The sequence below is a fragment of the Malaya genurostris genome, chromosome 2, assembly GCF_030247185.1.
Source record: "Malaya genurostris strain Urasoe2022 chromosome 2, Malgen_1.1, whole genome shotgun sequence".
NCBI classification, from domain to species: domain Eukaryota; kingdom Metazoa; phylum Arthropoda; class Insecta; order Diptera; family Culicidae; genus Malaya; species Malaya genurostris.
In genome coordinates, this window is record NC_080571.1 from 208,613,805 (window position 1) to 208,633,269 (window position 19,465).

A 19,465-nucleotide genomic window follows, 5' to 3' on the forward strand; every position below is an offset into this window, starting at 1 on the left:
AAAACTACCGCCGACACGAAAGAATACAATTGTTGTTGACTTCAGGCAGTGCAAAATTCGACCTTCGATACGAGAACTTGAAGGATTGCTTAAGGAGCAAATGACAAATAATGTTGTTAATATCCAGTTCTACAAAGAGTTGGATGCAATTAAATTCGCAAAAGATAATAACAATGTGCACTATGTGGAGCACGATAACATTCCAGTATATATGGAAGATAATGCTATAGAAGTGCGATTCTCTCTCTGTGGAAAAGTGGAAGAACTTTTTTTCTGGTATTCTAAATGGCGTACGGTTGTTACGCATGCGCTTGAAGAGACCTATACCTTCTTATGTAACTTTCGGTCAGGATACAAGAATCCCGTGCAAATCGCTTGTTACCTATGACAATCAGATGATCACATGTCAATATTGCCAAAAAGCTGTCCACTACGGTAAGCCATGTGATAAACTGGACAAGGAGACAACTACACCAAAGGACAACGGTGCTTCTTTCACACCAACCCCAACCAACCCCAGTACATCTGTGACAGTCACCAACAACAGTGAAGTATCCCCTCCAACGAAACCATCCAACGTAACCCCTATAGAACAAAGTACACCAGCTGCAGTTAACAACCTACCCTCCAACAAACCAGCAACTGCAACCAATGTACAACAAAGCGCATCTACAGCAACTCTCAACGAGCCTAAGACTACGATCAACAAGGAAAACGAAAAGAAAACGGAAATCACACACAACAGCGACGATGAAGCAATGGATGATGAGATAAGCCGCGGACAAAGTGACCCCCGATCCTCGTTGGATGGAAATGGAAACTCATCTCCCCCTAGAAAAAGGGTGACAACGAGATCCAATAGCTGTTGAGTACTTTTTGGCAACATTCATTTCTTCACTCCAGAACCTGAATTCTTGATATTCGCAACTGGAACTGATAGAACTAAATTCAGAACATGGAACTAGCTCCGAATCCAGTTGAAAAATGCAGGTTTGGAATCCAGATCAAGAATTCAGTTCTAGAATTTTGGAACTAAAATTATTTTCAGAATCTAGGTTATGAATTTAGTTCTAAAACTGAAATCCGAATTTGAATTTCGTACCTGAATTAGGGACCTGAATTCTGTTACAAAATCTAGTTCCAAATTCAATTCCAGCATACAGGTTCTGAATTCTGAAAATGAATTCTGAAACTGGATTCAGGAATTAAACCTGAAATTATCGATTTTTAACGATTTCAGGCTGTTATTTTTGATTGATTTTTATATTCGTCGTCGTTGTCTTCGAGCTCATTCCTTTCGTTAGAACAAACTATGGTCACAACGAATCATTTGTCAGTATGTGCCGACTGTTTAATCGCTGTTCAAGTCAGTTCGACTTTCATCTAACCTGTGATACTATCAGAAAATTCAAAATTTATCTTTAGTTTTAACCTTTTTGTTATGTAGTTATAATAGTTAATAACATGAAATGTATCATTTGGATATACTTCAATCTGTTGGTACAAAAGATGGGGAGGTTTTATGCCTACTGGAGACATAGTGATAGATTGATAAGAACCTATCTCCAGTGGGCTTTTCCCTGCTCCAGATAAAAATGAAGAAAGAAATAAAAGAAGAAATTGTGTTTTACCTTTTATACTCGTCCTCGTTTAACATCGGGACTGAGACTACCTCAAAACCGATGTCCGAGTGTGAAAAAGGCAAGCAAGCGTGATGAGTTTCCTTTATTGTTTTCAAAAGTTTGATAAACCAAAATGTTTTAGTTGTTTCTGAGTATCTCACACTGTTGAAAAATTAAATCATAAAATGCTGATCATATTTCTGATGGAATGGAAAAAGAATTATTTTGTTGCTTTTAGTACAACTCAAGATATTTACGATTAAGCACTATCTATTCTTTCACAGGGTGACCTTTGAAAAGGCGCCTCATAGTAAAGTAGGGCATATTCACGTCAAAATGTGTGATTAATATAAGAAAAAAAAAACTTGTTTGATGATATTTTGCTCACTGTGCGTCATATGTAGTGAATTGTAGTAACTAATAATGTTGAATATAGAATATTGTTATATGAAAAATTAATTCAAGGTTTGGATGTTTAAGGCGTTTTTATGAGTTCTGTATGGTATTGTAAGCGATTAACGAATGACAGTCCTGTGACAGTCACCTTTTCACTTTGCTGTTAATTTCCAACTGATGGCAACCAGTGAAAAATGTATCGCAAATACATACGAATACTAAATTACATTAAAACCAGCTGACATTTGGAAGAAAAATACAGCGAGAAAGGAATCCAAAACTTACATTATTCAGTCAACACCTGTTTTCACCCCTGGCTAGGCCAGGATCCTGTCTTCATCCAGTAGATAAAATCGTGCTGACATCGAGACAAATCTTCGTTAAATTCGAAACAGATGGCCCCGATGAAGATGGCAGGCTGACGCTTGCGAACCACTTTTTAGTCATTTTCTAGCTTACATACTGAACTGAAAACCCGTCGGACGGGAATTCGTAACAAAACGATCATTAAATTGAACGGATAGCAAATTTATTGCTTTTTCATGTGTGTATGTGTGTGTATGTGTGTGTGTGTCCCGCAAGTGGAATATCGGTTTTCGTCTGACAGGGCCTTGGCGCTAACCTAATTTCGTGTTAATTGCGAACCTTGGTGCTGGCAATATTAGCAAACAGGTCGACCTCTCAACCTTCCATCCCCCCCAGCACTAACTTCTTCGTCGTTGTCCGTTCTGCGTCTCTGCAACCATATCGGCTATCTGTGCTGGAAACTAGCGAGAGCTTCATCGGGGTTCTACCAGTGCATGCCAGTCGATTTGTTTTCCAATAGATTGGAATGTCTGCCCACTGGTTTCCGCGTAAAGTGTTGGCCTATGAACGTACGGTTTGGCGTACTTTGTGGAGTAAATTTTACGGCTCTGGTTCTATTGGGGGTTGTCGGCTGTTTAGCATTTTAAAAATTTATTCTATAGCACTGTTGGTGGCGTTCAAGCGACACCATCACTGCCCAGGGGAAAACCTGCGGCCGGTCTACGAGCACACCTTCATGTGGTGTGCGGACAAGTGACCACCATGTGGTAGATTTTCTGCACGAATTTATGTTCGGATCATGCAATCATGTAAGAGGTTAGACGTCTACGGAGTGAAACATTTTAAACTGGACAACAAATTTGTCCCGCCATTTCGTGGTACTTTGTTGCACAAAAAATACTTCAAATAACTGCCACCACTATCGTCATGATGATCAAAGTGGCATAAATCCTCATAGCGAACTAATTGGATTTCGTTTTTTTTTCTTTCTCCGTTACAGGTATGTGCTCGAGCTTGTCAAATTGCTCACTTGGTGCGATATTTTTTTATAATGGACGCTGTAGATCTGGAGCTGAAGGTAACACAATCAAACGCTGCCAGATTTTCATAACATACCAATTGTGCAAGTTCAATGACCTTAGTTACGTGAAACTTTGCTGCCAGTAGGCTGATTGGCAGGCCGCTGAGTCTGAGTAAGCGAAAAACTGCTAATTAGATACATTATAAGGCTTCCGAAAATCGGTTCATAAATTGTGTTATTCATTTCATGTCCTGGAGTTAAGTTTATCCCGTTATTGGGTTAAACTCTTAACTCGGTTATATAATATTTAATACATGTCGTGAGTAACTTTTCCTAGTACATGAGAAAATTAAACTTGATTGCTATCAAAACTGAGAGAACGTTTTTGAGCTACAAAATCCCATCTAATCTAATAAATCTTTTTCCTCGGTATTTTGTTCAAAATAAATAAGTTTGATTCAAAAATTGCAATATTCAAATTGATGTAATTTTAATGTGAAGAGTAATTTTATTAATTTCTTCTAGACACTTATTTTGCTGTTCGTCTTCGACTCGCCAGTGCATGGCAGGGTTGATTGAGCTGCTAGTGCAACTTGGTAATTGAATTTGAGCCGCTAAGTAGACATAAAGTTTACTCTATTTTAGTATCACATTTGAACAACCGTTCCTTAGCGGGGAATGCTACATTGTCTCTTATTGTCATTTCCATAGAATCTCGCTGAACGAAAAATGTATCTAAATCAATGTTGCTTGTATGTAAAAAAAAAACAACGAACGTCAATGAACATTCTCTACTTCGCGTGAATTCTATACAGTCGAGATTCGTATAACACGAACTCCCGAATGACTTGGAATGAAAAAGAAACGTATATTTATGCAGTGATAATCGTCGACTGATAACACCGATGATAACGCAAATAGGTAAATAATTTGTTGCAAATTAGTCTCTATTTAATTACGATCAGGGCCGGTGAAAGAGGTGGGTACGGTGGGTAGTGCTATCCACCCGAAAATTCCAAAGGTGGGTAATTACCCACCTGCAGTTTCCAACGAAAAGCAATGACAATAATAGTATTATTCATACCAAACAGAATATTTTTATTGTAACTCGGAATAATTAATAAAATCTAAATTATAAAATACGAGTACTCAAGGTAGATTAAGGATGTGAAGATATATAACAGTAAGGTAAGAAGTCGTCGACTTACTCTCATTCGAGCCAACTATTTTTCTATGGAGTATCTTTTTGAGATCAGTAAAGGACAAGTAGTCGCTGGGACTAGCTTATTGAGAATATGGTGGATGAAGAAACATTGTTTTCATTGACTTGTGGCACGGTGCATTGTCTTGGTTAAATATGATGGATTCTTCCTCATATGAGACTGTTTATTCGATTTCGCTCTTTAAACGCTTCAATAACTCAATAAAATGATCACTTTTGATGGTACTTTCCATTCTAAAATAGTCGATGTTAATTATCCTCGACCATCTAAAAACTGACGCTATGATTGTTCCGGCTACCTGTTCCGTTTTTGGATGGCTTTCTCCGTCTAAATGCGGATATGACCACGGAGAAAAATTTTGGATCCATGTTTCGTCCATTGTTTCATATCGACGCAACACAACGCAAGAAATCCTTTTTATTGCGAATAAACAGTGCCAAACAGCTCTTTGGATCGTTGATGCATTGATGCTTTTGTTCTATTGTGAGCAAACATGGCACCCATTTGGAAAAGACCAAATTCATGCTCAGATTTTCGCATAAGATCGTAAAAGCATATCTAGTTGATGTGCTAACCATCTCAGCACATCTAATCTCACGAGCTTTGATTTTGCGTTCATTCAACACGGTTGTCAGAACTTGCCTAATTTTTTTCCGTCTGGATAACGAAATTCCAGAAATCTTTGTTTTTAATGGATCCGACTGCGAGTAACATTTCTCGACCCATCGCTGAGTGCTGAGCTAGCGCCTTTTAAGAAGCAATGTTTTATCAATACAAGGAATTCATCATGTCTATTTTTTCGTAAATTAATAAGTAACTTTACTTATATGTCGGTAGGTTTAGTGTGTATCACAAACACGATTGACGTAAGGTTTGTACTTTCGAAAAATAAGGTTTGTTTGACATCACAAACGTCATCTTTGGGTCATTCCCGGAACTTTGTGAACAATGTGTGACGCACTTCACCGGCTGAATTGTTTATGGATTTGTTACGTGCGCCGTTCGATACCCGTCCGATACACATTTGGATCGAAAATCAGCTGTTTCATCGTATTCGAGAAAATTCTTGATGACCTCGATCATGAGTTGGCGGTTCACTGCATAGGGCGCTGGTCTTATGAGCCAGTTGTCGTATGTTCGAGTCCCGATCTGAAAGGATTCTTAGTGTCAGTAGGATCGTAGCACCAGTCATGCAATGGTTCGGTACGCTATGAGTCGGGTGCGAAGTCTGTTGAAAAAGAACGTCAAATAGTTCTTCCAAAGGAATGTAATACCAAGGCATTGGTTTCCGATCATGGAGAACTGGATGAACGAGTCCAGCAACTTCTATCAGTGATTTTAAAACTAGTTGATTGTTTTATGTTCTATTCGTCGTTTAAATGCGCAATTTTGTTTCAAAACAACATACCGAAAATACTTTAGATCGAAATTTCATGTAAAGTTATACCGAAACAAAATGTTTGTTAAAAATTGACTTTTCTCATTTCTACTTATACCTTATGATCAAAAAAGAACCGATATTTTATTAAAAAACGTGATTAATCCACCTAGCAGTGAGATGATACCTTTTTTTTATCAATTCGCATGTGTTTTTTCCATGAATATTCTTCGGTGTTTAAGTTTTCATTACATTATTTTAATGACCGTCGTTTTAAGCGACAATTTGAGATTGTAATCACTCATTACTCTGTAATGTCGAAACTGCAAATACAATCGAATTTAAATCTAGAAGTGTGATAATCGATTAAACATGCCATGATATGTAAGTTCCACTTTAGATTTTACGGTAATTTAAGGTACTTCCATAGCCGGTATTCAGGAACCAGCATAACCCAAACCGATTCGTATGGCCATATGACGAATAAATTACAGTTTTGAGTACAACTTTGAAGCTTAATTGGATAAAATTCATTAATTTTTGTATGTATGTATAAAACTAATTAATTTTGTATATAAGTTTAATTTTTGTTTCTGAAATTTGATTAGGCTTTTTTGATAAAACGATTGAGCTTTGAGAAACGATTTTATACTGGAACCGGAATTCTAAAATCGATATGGCCGAAGTCAGATAAATTCACCTGAATAGCTGTATAGTTTACATTTGTTTCAAAATATTTGAAAATCAGTGAAGACATCTTTGAGAAATCAAAGCATGAATTAAATTTTTAGGTGCCTTCTGAATCGAAAACTGAATACCACTAAAACTGAAAAAAGTTAATTTTTTTATCGACTATCCAAATCTGCTAACCCGATAAACCTGATTAATTGATGTGGAATAGACGTTTTTATACTAATCACCCTGTATCCCCGAAACCGGAAGTTGGATCTGACTGAAGAGCAAGATGTTTAAAAGAATCTTGAAACTTTTCATTTGCATCTTAGATGATTCTTAGATTTCATTTGAATCTTAGATCGGTTCAGCCATCTACGAGAAGAATGAGTTACACAATTTTGATTTCGTTTCATATATCATCCTGTAGTTCCGGAACCAGAGGTCGGAACCAAACATAATTCAGGAACTTTGTTTGGGAGCATACGAATTTTCGTATGAATCTGAATTTGTAGAAAAGAAATTTTCAGAGAAAATTGAGTGAAATTATTTGTCACACACGCTTTTGCTGATCTCGACGAACTGATTCGAATGGTATATGGATGTTATGTTCTTCCAGCATTTATTGCTGTAAGTAATTTAAAACAATATAATTTAAAAAAAATCTGCCATCATCTGGTTTATATATGTCATATTCGAACGATTATGTTGCCAAAAACGAGCCGTGCTAAAATCGGTCCGAGGCAAATTGTCATGAAAAAGGATGCTGTACACAGTCTTTTTGGTACTTAGAAACAATTGTATGTAACAGAATAGAAAATCGTGTTTTCCGTTGCTCCCAAGCATTGATTTGTCATACAGCGCTCAAAACTCCTACTTCTGGAATAGGGGGAAAAGTCGTTTACACAAAAATTTCGATATCTCCGTTAAAAATGGACGGATTTTAACAATCTATGGCTTGTTGAATAGGTATTATCGTGCGGAATCTAAGTCTGAAAACATATTCTGTTTTCAAGGTCAATTGTGACAGATACTGTCAAAAAACTGAAAATTTTGACATAAAACTTCGTATAACTCAAAAAGTAAACATCCGATCTCAAAACCATTCAATAGCGTTCTGGGTGACGGGGAGACCTTTCATTTGCGACTAGTTTGATCAAAATCGGTCCAGCCATCTTTGAGATCTCGACCTCTTAGTTGACAACACACATACAGACACACACACATACACACACACACACACACAGACTTGCTCAGTTCGTCGAGCTGAATCGATTGGTATATGTCGTTCGGCCCTCCGGGCCTCGGAAAAATTTTCGAAAGTTTGAGCGAATTCTATACCTATTTTTTATATATATAAAAAAAGGTAAAAACGCAAAATTTCAATTTTTAATAAATTTCTTTATTATAGCCTTCAAAGTACTCTCCTCCTGCGGCAATACATGCATGCCAACGCTTGATCCAATTTTCCATACAAGTTTTATAGGCCGCCGAAGGTATGGCCTTTAGTTCACGCAGCGAATTCTCTTTTATGGTCTCAAAATGCGTTCCCCGCAATGGCAATTTGAGTCTGGGGAAGAGGAAAAAGTCACACGGGGCCATATCTGAAGAGTACGGTGCTTGGTTGATGATATTGGTTGAGTTCCATAAGAGATGCCCAACAACACAGCAATATCTCTAATCGGTACAGAACGATTTTGCGACACGATTTGCTTCCCGATTCAATGTTTTCTTCAGTAACAGATGTTGTTGGGCGGCCAGGGATCTCATCATGATCCAAGCTTGTACGACCACCTTTGAAGCGTTTATACCACTCGTATGCCTGTGTTTTTTCTAGACACGATTCACCAAAGGCCTTGTCTAACATTTTCAACGTTTCGGAACACTTAAATCCATTTGCAACACAAAATTTGATGCACGCACGTTTCATCCAATATAAAAATCGCCACACGAAAATTTTTCAACTTCTTTGTATAGATGTCAAACAAAAACTAATCGTACGATATGCGTCAAAATTTGACAGAATGTGTATAAAAGTGTTGCCAACGTTGAGAGAATAAAAGTTTACCGATTGGACAAGCGCGGGAATTTTAAAATTAAAATTCCGGTTCTTTTTTTATCATAAGGTACATGGATTAAGTCCGAACAAACTTTCCTATTTAACAGATCGGCTGAAAAGTTCGTATCGTTTCTATGAGAGGGCGCCACTAAAATTGAATCCATACCATTTTCAGTTAGTACCAACCTTCAAAAGATACGTGTATAAATTTGACAGCTGTCTGATTATTAGTTTGTGAGATATTGCATTTTGAGTGAAGCTACTTTTGTTATTGTGAAAAAAATGGAAAAAAGGAATTTCGTGTGTTGATGAAACACTACTTTTTGATGTAAAAAAGTGCCGCCAATACCAAAAAATGGCTTGATGAGTGTTATCCAGACTCTGCACCGGGCGAAGCAACAATTCGTAAGTGGTTTGCAAAATTTCGTACTTGTCATATGAGAACCGAAGACGATGAACGCAGTGGACGTCCAAAAGAGGCTGTTACCGATGAAAACGTGAAAAAAGCCACAAAATGAATTCCAATGACCGTAAAGTGAAGTTGATCGAGATAGCTGACACCCTAAAGATATCAAAGGAACGTGTTGGACATATTATTCACGAATATTTGGATATGAGAAAGCTTTGTGCAAAATGGGTGCCGCGTGAGCTCACAATCGATCAAAAACAACAACGAAAAACCATGCTGAAATTGAACGAATTAAGCTTCGAATTGCTCCCTCATCCACCGTATTCTCCAGATTTGGCCCCCAGTGACTTTTTCCTGTTCTCAGACCTAAAGAGAATGCTCGCTGGTAAAAAATTTAGAAGCAATGAAGAGGTAATCGCTGAAACTGAGGCCTATTTTGAGGCAAAGGACAAATCGTACTACAAATATGGTATCGAAAAGTTGGAAGATCGCTATAATCGTTGTATCGCCTCTGATGGCAATTATGTTGAATAATAAAAACGAAATTTGGCAAAAAAATGTGTGTTTCTATTAAACGATACGAACTTTTCAGCCGAACTGTTAATGAACAGTTTTTTTTTGCGAATTCCACAGTAATATTTTTGATGTTATGAGTAAAATGAGAAAGCCATCATTACACAACTAGGTGGATTAAAACAGGTTTTTCTATCTCTTAAAGGAAAAAAGTCTTTGAAATAAACTTCATTCATAGTAGGCTTTGCACATTTTTTATTGTGATTAAATTACAAGATATAGTTTTATGAATGAGTTTTCCGAAGAAACTATGTGTATCGGATCAACGGTTTACCAGCTAGAGAATTAAGTTCACGTTTTTATCGATTCAAGCCACTGCACTGTGAAATGGAAAGTAACACTTTGCTTCGCTTTAAATCTATCAGTGTGTAGTGCAGCAAAATGCCAAAGCATTTAAATTTGAACTGCTAATGCTCTGATGAGTTGAAAACGAAACTGCGAAGAAAAGAATTTTTCATAATATTTACGAGTCTTTATGTTTGTTTTTACTCTAACGAAGATTGATATAGCTGCGTCGAGTTGTAAATTGTATGACATATAATTTCATTTCATTTCCACCACCTCAAAGGTGACGGATTCGTCTGCTTCCTTCTCCGCATCCCGTACTGGTTCTAGTAAAGCAGCCACTTTTCACGACGAGTCGGTCGCCACCAACAGCATCGGCAGCGAGTCGCCACCACTGACAAGACGAAGGGAACAAACGCTGGGAAAAACAAAAAAACCCATCCTCATTGGCAGCTTCCACACGCCATCTTCATTTCCATTGCTCGTGTGCAAGCACATAGGGCGAGCCGAAAGAAATTTATTTCAAAGTATCATAAATAAAATTTTGCACCACACACAGCACAGTGCGGGTTTTTGTGTGCTGGATATGGGATTCGAGAGATCTGCTACAACGGCATCGCACTGATGGGAATCCTGGAGCCCTGGATCCAGCGGTGCGGCGACGTCATCCCTCGCCATACTGTTTTTCTTCTCTGTCGCCAGTGTGGTCGTCGTCGTCCTTGTGGCGCGGCAAATGTAGGAATCTGTCGCCAACTCCACCTCCACGCACGTCGACGGTGTGGCGTCTCCGGGGCTTCTGCTCTCGCGGCACACACTCATCACACACATAAAACACACACACACACGCTCGTGCTAGAGGAATTCGGTTGGATGGGTTCCTCCTCCCAGCAACTGCCACATGTTGTTGCTGTTGTGCATCCAATTGCCATAATTAATAAATATTAATCGTTGAACGTCAGCGTTTCGTGCCAGCTGCGATTGACACGGTCGACGAATGTGGGGTTTTCTGCGAATGTAGCAATAATATGCTATTGCGAGTCCTCTTACCAACCAGTATACATACTATGCTATATCTACATAGGTTAACGACAAAATTACTCTGTAAAATTTTAGACTTCCAATGTAATGTGATTTTCTCAGCTAACCAAAGTTACTTTTCCTCCTTACATCTTATACCAAAATTATTTATATTTCAATGAGACACGCCTCGACGCAACACGTTTCATGGCAGTAAAATTCGCAAAACAATCAGAAAACAGCAATTATCCTCATCAAAACGATAATGTATTTGATTGTCAAGAGCGACTGGTGTAGCAGCGCATTTCTCATGCTTTTCGGAAGCATCCAAACCGTTTTGGCACTGACAGTATCTACTCCAAGCGAAAGTCTTCCCCCATCCGGCTCACAAAACTTCATTCGCATCGGGCTAAATTTGTAAAATATGAACTATCGATGGGAGCCAGCGAATACCCCTGTCGGTTTGATTGACGGGATTTGTACAAAAATAACGGCAGAGCAGTTAAAAGTTGCCGTCGGGTAGTGTTCGTTCCCGGTGGTGCCAGAGGAACAGTGGTCTAAGAGATGGAGTCGTATTTTATAAGCCATAAAACCGGTGGAGACGGCCACTGAATTGCCTTAGAAGCGTGCGAGGAAGAATGAACGTACAGAAAATATGTGTTGATCGTTTTAAATCTTCGTTTTGTTGCGCGGAATTAGTGGTGTTTGTAAAACAGAAAACTTCGGGATGAGTTATGGTGTTTGCTTTCGATTAATTTCGATTTTAATTTAGTTTATTCTAGTGTCAGAAAGAAAAAAAACTACGAGTACGCTTCGGTCTGTTTTCGTTTTGATGATTGTATCATAACTTCAGATATTGAGTTGAAACGATTTAACCCGTTTTACGACCGGGAAGTTGTTTCATCGGGAAGTGTCCATTTTGTTATTCATATTAGATTTATTCATCTTTATCATTCTATCAGAAATAATTAGTAAACTTAATAATAAAATAAATGGATATTTAACATATTGATTGATATCATTCTGTAAGAATGAGTTAGACTCCAATCAGTAAAATGTATTATTTTGATATTTAGCTCATTAAATTAAAAGGGGCTTTTTTTGGTGCTAAATTTCTGTTTGAGCTATTAGTAGAATGTTCTCACTAATAGTACTGTTGTTGTACCGTTGAATTCCACTATGTTATATCACGTCATTACACTCTCACAAAGTCACTATTTTCACAGTCACTTTTTTTGGTGGTTGTATGAAAGGTACGCATCTGAAATTATGCTCCATTATTCAACAAAATTGATTTCTAATATTTTTAAAGAGTAGAATGCAAAAAGCAGGTGAGGGGAGACATCATTTCGAACATTTGTTTATTGAAGTGATATGCAAGCAATAGACAAGATTGAAAAAAAATCAGCAAACTTAAAAATTATCAAATCGATAATTACAAGTTTCATCACTCGTAACTCTGTCATTTTACATTTTTATCTTTCCATTGTAATCTGATTCTTGCAAACCTGCTCTGCGCCTAATTCGTATCACTGTTTTTGAATTAGTTGATTTTAACAACAAAATTTCCAAAATAACTATAAAATTAGTTAAAATTGAGAATTTACTTTGCTGAAAAAACTCTTATTTTTAGAGAATGTGTTTAGTTGGTGGATATCCTGGGCACAAACCAGCAATATTTCAATCCAACACGAAATTCTCATTGACAACTAATTTTGTTATTAAAATCAGAAAATTTGTTTCTATTTATCTATCACCATCATTACTGAAGGACAGCACAAAGAAAACAAAATTGAAATGGGTATTATTAACAACTTTATTAGCCAAAAACTCATGAGAAGTGTCAAAGCAAAACAATCCATTAAAAAGCTAAAAAGGACAGTCTTATTGAAACTGCTTGAAAATTGTTTTGATGTTTTTCGCATGTGTTCGATATATCTTTATTTAAATTTCTAAACCGATATGTAAAAATGTCGTAAACTGTTAGTGGAAATCGTATTTATTCAGAATTTGTGCGCACTTGAAGCGATTCTGCGTAAGGGTCGTCAAATGGTGAGATAACTAAGGCCTCACAAGTCCCTATCTCATGCCTCCCCGAGCGTCTATGATGACATTTGGTCAATAGAACGGCGTCGACTGGGTGCTATCGCCTTCTGCGTTAGTAGCAGAATGAGAGGGTGCGAAATGGCTTGTAGGTTGAAGCCCATCCTAAAGTGCAATGTTTATCATAGTATATTACAACATATAATTGTGTTGTTTATTACATCATGTATTATTATTATTACTATTATTATTATTATTATTATTATTATTATTAGAAAAGCGTATCTTACACTGCGACATTAACTGTTATATTGTATCATAGCATATTATTATCGTCTTACACTGTTTTATGTTATTATATAATATGTTGTGTGGTATTATACTGCATTGCATTATATCATATATTTATTTATATTATATTATATTTTATAATATTATATTTTATTTTATTATATTATATTATATTATATTATATCATAGGGTTTATTATGAGTAGTACTACGTACCTCTGCGCAAAATATAAATTTGTTTTCCTTATAAGTTATCATTTTTAAAGTAATCTTTTAACTAAATATCAAGGTCGTCACAAGGTGAGCTTGGTCCTCACTGGTTCCTGTTTCAAGCTTACACGTGTGTCTGTGGTTACAATTGGTCGATGGAATGCGTTGATGGCAGAATGAGAGGATGAGAAATGCCATATAAATTCAAGTAATAGAATATCATAGCATATCGCAACATATCATTTTATTCATTCTATTATTTAATATATATTTCATTGTACCATATTATATTGTTTTTTATTATTATTTTCATTATTATATTTATTGTTATTATTATTATTAATTTGTCATCAATAATAATAACATATAATATTTTTATAGATGTGGATATTATTATTGTTATTAGAAGAGAAATATTCTACTTTCTGCAGTATTTCGAAGATAGAAGAGCATAACTGACACTCTACATTAACTGTTATTTTATATATTGTTTTATAATATATTATATTATATTATGTTATATTATATTATTTTGTAATCTATTATATCATTTTATGTTATATTAATTTCATTACACTATGTTTCATTGTATTTATCAATATAAAACATTTTGCACGGGGCCGTAAAGGGGAGGGAGCATCAGGGCATCGGACGAATTGATGACTGGACGAGGGATTGTGGATAGCCAGCCCAAGTCACTTGAAGGAAACTTGTTTCCTTTTGAAGGTTTGAAATGAGTCTGACGCGCCCTTCTCAAACAAACCATCAGGCGGGTTCAAGCATGTATAGCGCTTCATCCATGCACTGGATATTATGGTTGGAAGAGCATCTTTTATTCCCGCGGAAAACGAGTAAGTGACTCTACTTACATATCTGCCCAACCCTTTTTGTTCGCTTTTCGGTAACAGCTATAGTAAGAAGGTGAATGGATGAGTCATATCGGGGCTACTGTAAGTCTACCCGCATCCACTGGCAAGTCCTTGAACTGATGGTGGTTTCACTTCACATCACATCACATCACTTGAAGCGATTCTGCGTAATAATGTTTTTACGCGGAACAGTGAAGTGAATTTCGAATGCTTCACTCTAATTGTGATGAAGTTTTTTTGTATCTTCAAACCTTCCGAGCTGCGCCGTCCGGTGTACTACTTGTATTCGGTTTTTGTTTTCCGAGTGCTCAAAGCTTTCAGTGAGAATGAAGAAAACAGTGATTTAGAAGAAAAAAAATTCAAAAAGATGTTTATGTTTCGTTTATGTCTTTTTCTCCAATACAACATCGTATTTATACCTGCCAATATAGAAAAGACAACCGCGTCTGAAATTTTTTTCGGCAGTAGTGTGCCATCTAGTGGCTAGTAGTCATAACGGTGTTAGCGTTTCGGTGACAGGGCGCCATATAGCTGCAGATTGCAGAAGCCAATTCAACCATTCATATTGGTTGAAAACAACATTTTATTTCTTTAATTCAACTAAAAAATTAGTTGAATGGAAATGAAATGTGCCTTAGCTAAGAAATGACAGCACGTTTAATTTGTGAATTCAACTAAAAAAATAGTCATTTTAACAAATATTTTATTATTATTAAGGGAATGAGAATAAAAAATCTAAATTAGCAAAAGTAAGATTTTTTTAGTTGTCTCAAAAAATAAAATCAGCAAATCAACTAATTCCGTGCAACAGCAGAATTTCAATTCTCATTCTTTCATCAATGAATTGAAAATATGTGACGCTTGGCTATAAAAAGTGACTAAAATATGGCAAATCGAAGTTATTACATCCCAGAACTTCTTTGGAAACCAAAACTACTACAAATTCGAGCACCAACAGTTAAAACTTATCGTGAAACTTTTTTCTGTCGTTTTCAATTCTCACAGCTTTGGTTGAATATCGACACTGCATACTATGGGATTTTCACTGAAAACAGCAAATGACTGAAAGGGCAAATGAAAGAAAAAACACAATTTTGAAACTACTGTCCCGCTTATGTCATTGACAGGACATGGATTTCGTTCTCATAGTTTGCAAGCAAAGCTGAGAGTGACAGTAATTTCTTGTCATTTTCGTCAATTCTTCAGTCAATGAATATGACTTTTTTTAGCTCTGCCCACCACGAATATTGATAGACGGTGACGATATCGAGGTGGTTGACGAGTTCATGTATTTGGGCTCACTGGTGACCGCCGATAATGACACCAGCAGAGAAATTCATAGACGTATTTTGGCAGGGAATCGTGCGTACTTTGGACTCAGAAAAACCCTCCGATCGAGAAAAGTACGCCACCGCACGAAATTGACCATCTACAAAACGCTAATTAGACCGGTTCTATGGCCACGAGACCTGGACTATATTGGCAGAGGACCAACGCGCCCTCAGTGTTTTCGAAAGAAATGTACTGAGGACCATCTATGGTGGAGTGCAGATGGAAGACGGAACGTGGAGACGGCGTATGAATCACGAATTGCAACAGTTGCTAGGAGAACCACCCATCGTACGGACAGCTAAAATCGTACGTCTACGATGGGCTGGGCATGTCATAAGGATGTCGGACGACAGCCCAGTGAAAATGGTTCTTGAATCTAATCCGACTGGTACAAGAAGAAGAGGAGCGCAGCGAGCAAGGTGGATCGATCAAGTGGAGGGTGATCTCAGAAGCATCCGTGCCTTGAGTGGCTGGCGACGAGCAGCCATGGACCGAGTTATGTGGAGACGTATGCTTGATACAGCAAAGGACACCCCAGGCCTATAGCTGTTAGGTAAGGTAAGTAACTTTCAGCTACGTAACCGTAAAAAATCTACAAGAAATGACATCTTTTCGGCTCCACAAGGAAAAAGCCATACCTGTTGAAGACAATGTTTGATGAAAACCTAATTCCAGTAGCATTTTTCCCTGAACCCTGAATGCTACTGATTGGATTTGAGATCTGATGTTTACTCATTGAGGAGCAGGGAAAAGTTCGATGGAGATGAAATTTGGCAATCTCTCTCTCTCCAGCAGGCATAAAACCTCCTTATCATTTGTATCAACGGATTACAAAAATCCAACAGATAATTATTGACCAAAAAGATGGTAGAAGACGGAGAAAACGACGGGGTTAGAATCGGCATGAAGATTTGGTTAGTGATCGAAAATCGGAGATCCAATGGAGATTGTGGAGAGACGGAGTGGGAAAGATCACAATAATCCAGCAGATACCATGTCATTGAAAACAGAATATGTTTTTAGACTTAGATTCCGCACGGTAATAGCTATCCAACAAGTTATAGATTGTTAAAATCCGTCCATTTTTAACAAAGATATCGATATTTTTGTGTATGCGAATTTTCCCACTATTCCAATAGTAGGAGTTTTACGCGCGATTTTCAATACAGTTCTGTGCAATTGTTTCTTAGCACCTAAAAGACTATGCAAAGTACGGAGATGGCCTAACTGATTTCTACAAACTTAGACTCATATGAACAGTGCTATGCTCCCATATTAGGTTTCTGAATTTCATTTCGATCCGACTTCTGGTTCCGGAACTACAGGATGACATATGTAATGAAATTAAAATAATGTCACTCATTTTGCTAGTAGATGGCTGAACCGATTTCGTCCATCTAACATTCAAATAAAACGCCTTAAGGTCACATAAAAAAACTGCTTGTTTTTTTTTAATCAGATCCGACTTCCGGTTCAGGAGATACAGGGTGATTAGTCGGATGGGACAAAATATTGATTTCAGCTCCACTAAACTTTTCGTGTTCCTTTTGGGTCCCATAAGCACCATGCAAAAGTTTAGCTCGATCGTAGAAACTATATTTTCGCGCCCGAGGTTTAAAGTTTGTATGGGATTTAGTATGGAGAAATTCACTTTTTACAAAAAATCGTCTAGAGATCAACCTATGAACTCTAAAAATCAGTGCGTATGTCACTTTTGTAGGAAATTTACCGAGGAAGAAAACCTCAAAAACTTCCAAACAATCCGACATTTGTAAAAAATAGTTATTAAAGGAAAACCGACACAAGGTCCGAACGATGGCTCATCATTTAATATATCTAGCATCACTGCTGCTAGTGGTGTGTCTTAACGATAGTTACTCAGCTTATTACGAACATGACAAGCCATGTTCCAAAACTCACTGTAAAGACTCAAGAAAGTCTAACTTTTTAATTTGAAGAAACAGGTTTTTGGAGTCTTTTACAATATTTCAGAAAAACTCAAATCCAGTAATTTTGCAGAATAATAAATACTTCACCGCACGGGTAAGCAGGGGTGCCAGGTTCACAGATTAATCTGTGTTTCACAGATTTTCAACTTTTTGCACAGATTTAAAAAATGGCACAGATTTTCACAGATTTCTGAAAATGGTCACAGATTTACACAGATTCTGAAATCTATCACAGATTTTTGAAATTGATCACAGTTTAGCACCAAAAATTACAGGGCGGTAGGAAATAGTGAGACCTTTTTCTTTGCTTACCAAAATGATTCCGATCAGCTATTATGGAAACGGGGAAACGTGCACAGATTTTGCACAGACAGGTTTTTGGCTTGATCACAGATTTTTGAAAAAATGACCTGTCAAGGCAAGGTGGAAACAAGCTACGAGCTGAACGGATCTTGAAGAGCGAGTTTTAAATACGAAGAAATGTATGCATGAGCTATTGTTCGCTCTTCCAAATGTGTCAATAATTAAAACTCGCAGACAAGTTAGTTCGCATAGCATTGTTCTTTGTGCATCAATGATTTCGATCATGCATATGAAAGAAAAACGGAGTAAGAAAAATGCCGCAAAAAAAACGTCGCTCAAAACAAACCTTCAGTTCAATCTAAATGAGCTGATGAACTGATACATTGAATCGATTCCCTTTAGTAAGCTGATCGTTTCGGAGCTGCTCACCGGTATGAGCTGTTTCGCACATCTCTAAGTGAGCGTCGCACGATCAACATATCGTCTTAAAAAAACGTGTTGCTTTGCGATTACTCAATTTATTTACACGTTTAAAAATGAAATTTCTTCGTGAAGGTTTGTACTTTTACAATACTTTTTCATATTTTGTTTGGAAATCATTTTTCCATTTTTTTAATATATGTTGAACTTTTGATAATTTTTCAGATTTTCAATATTTGAAACTAACTTTGAAAAGGCATAAAAAAATTGCATCGAGATCCACTTAGATTTTTTCTAATATTGTTAATTGTCAAACAGTAAACAAAATAAAAATCACAACAATTTGCTTAAGTTGCGCGTGCAAGCATGAGCTTGTTTATGCGTGTTTACGCGCACTTTGTAGTAGATACTTAGGTAATAGAGGTAGATTCTACGTAGGTAAATCCAGAAAAATAAATTTTTAGTTGAAAAAGAAATATTTTATTCGAAATTGGTACTACCCCCTTAACAAAAATTAAGATGCCACTTTAAAAAAAAAGCGTAATATAATCTTGTAAAACTGCTTCGAAGACACGTTAGCTCTTAAAAATCAGCGAAAGTCAGTACAGACTTTTGACCGTCTCTTTCCAGTTTTGGACCAATGTGTGCCGTGTGGAATCCGGCGGAAAAACTTCATCAAAAATAGATCCACTGGGTCCCTGATTCCATGTCGTAAAAGGTGAAAATTGAAGGAGTTTCTCTTTCCTTTCGGTTATCAAATTCTTTCTACGTTTCCGATTTGATTACTCTATTTTAATAAATTATCTCTTCATTCCACTTATCAATTTCCGGCTAGCTTCGGAAAAAAGTTCTATTTGGTAGTTTTTCAAGATTGAAAATTGAATGATAAAATTCAACTGTAGCGCAGATCCGTTAATATTAAAATGTTAATAACAAAGTCATCATATATTGGTAGATTGAATAAATAGTAGGAAAATACTTGTTTGTTTAATAACTAAATAATTTTATCTCGGTAGCCGGCTGCCCAGATTAACCAATATAACCAATGAACTATTTAAATAAATAAATAAAATAATAAAGTGGAAATA

At 36.8% G+C, this 19,465-nt stretch overlaps 1 protein-coding gene across 1 annotated transcript in view; it reads left to right on the forward strand.

The window, feature by feature from the left end:
• Positions 1-19,465, forward strand: part of LOC131427313 (uncharacterized) — a 493,637-nt gene that overhangs the window by 150,625 nt on the left and 323,547 nt on the right. The gene's annotated exons all lie outside the window — the stretch shown is intronic.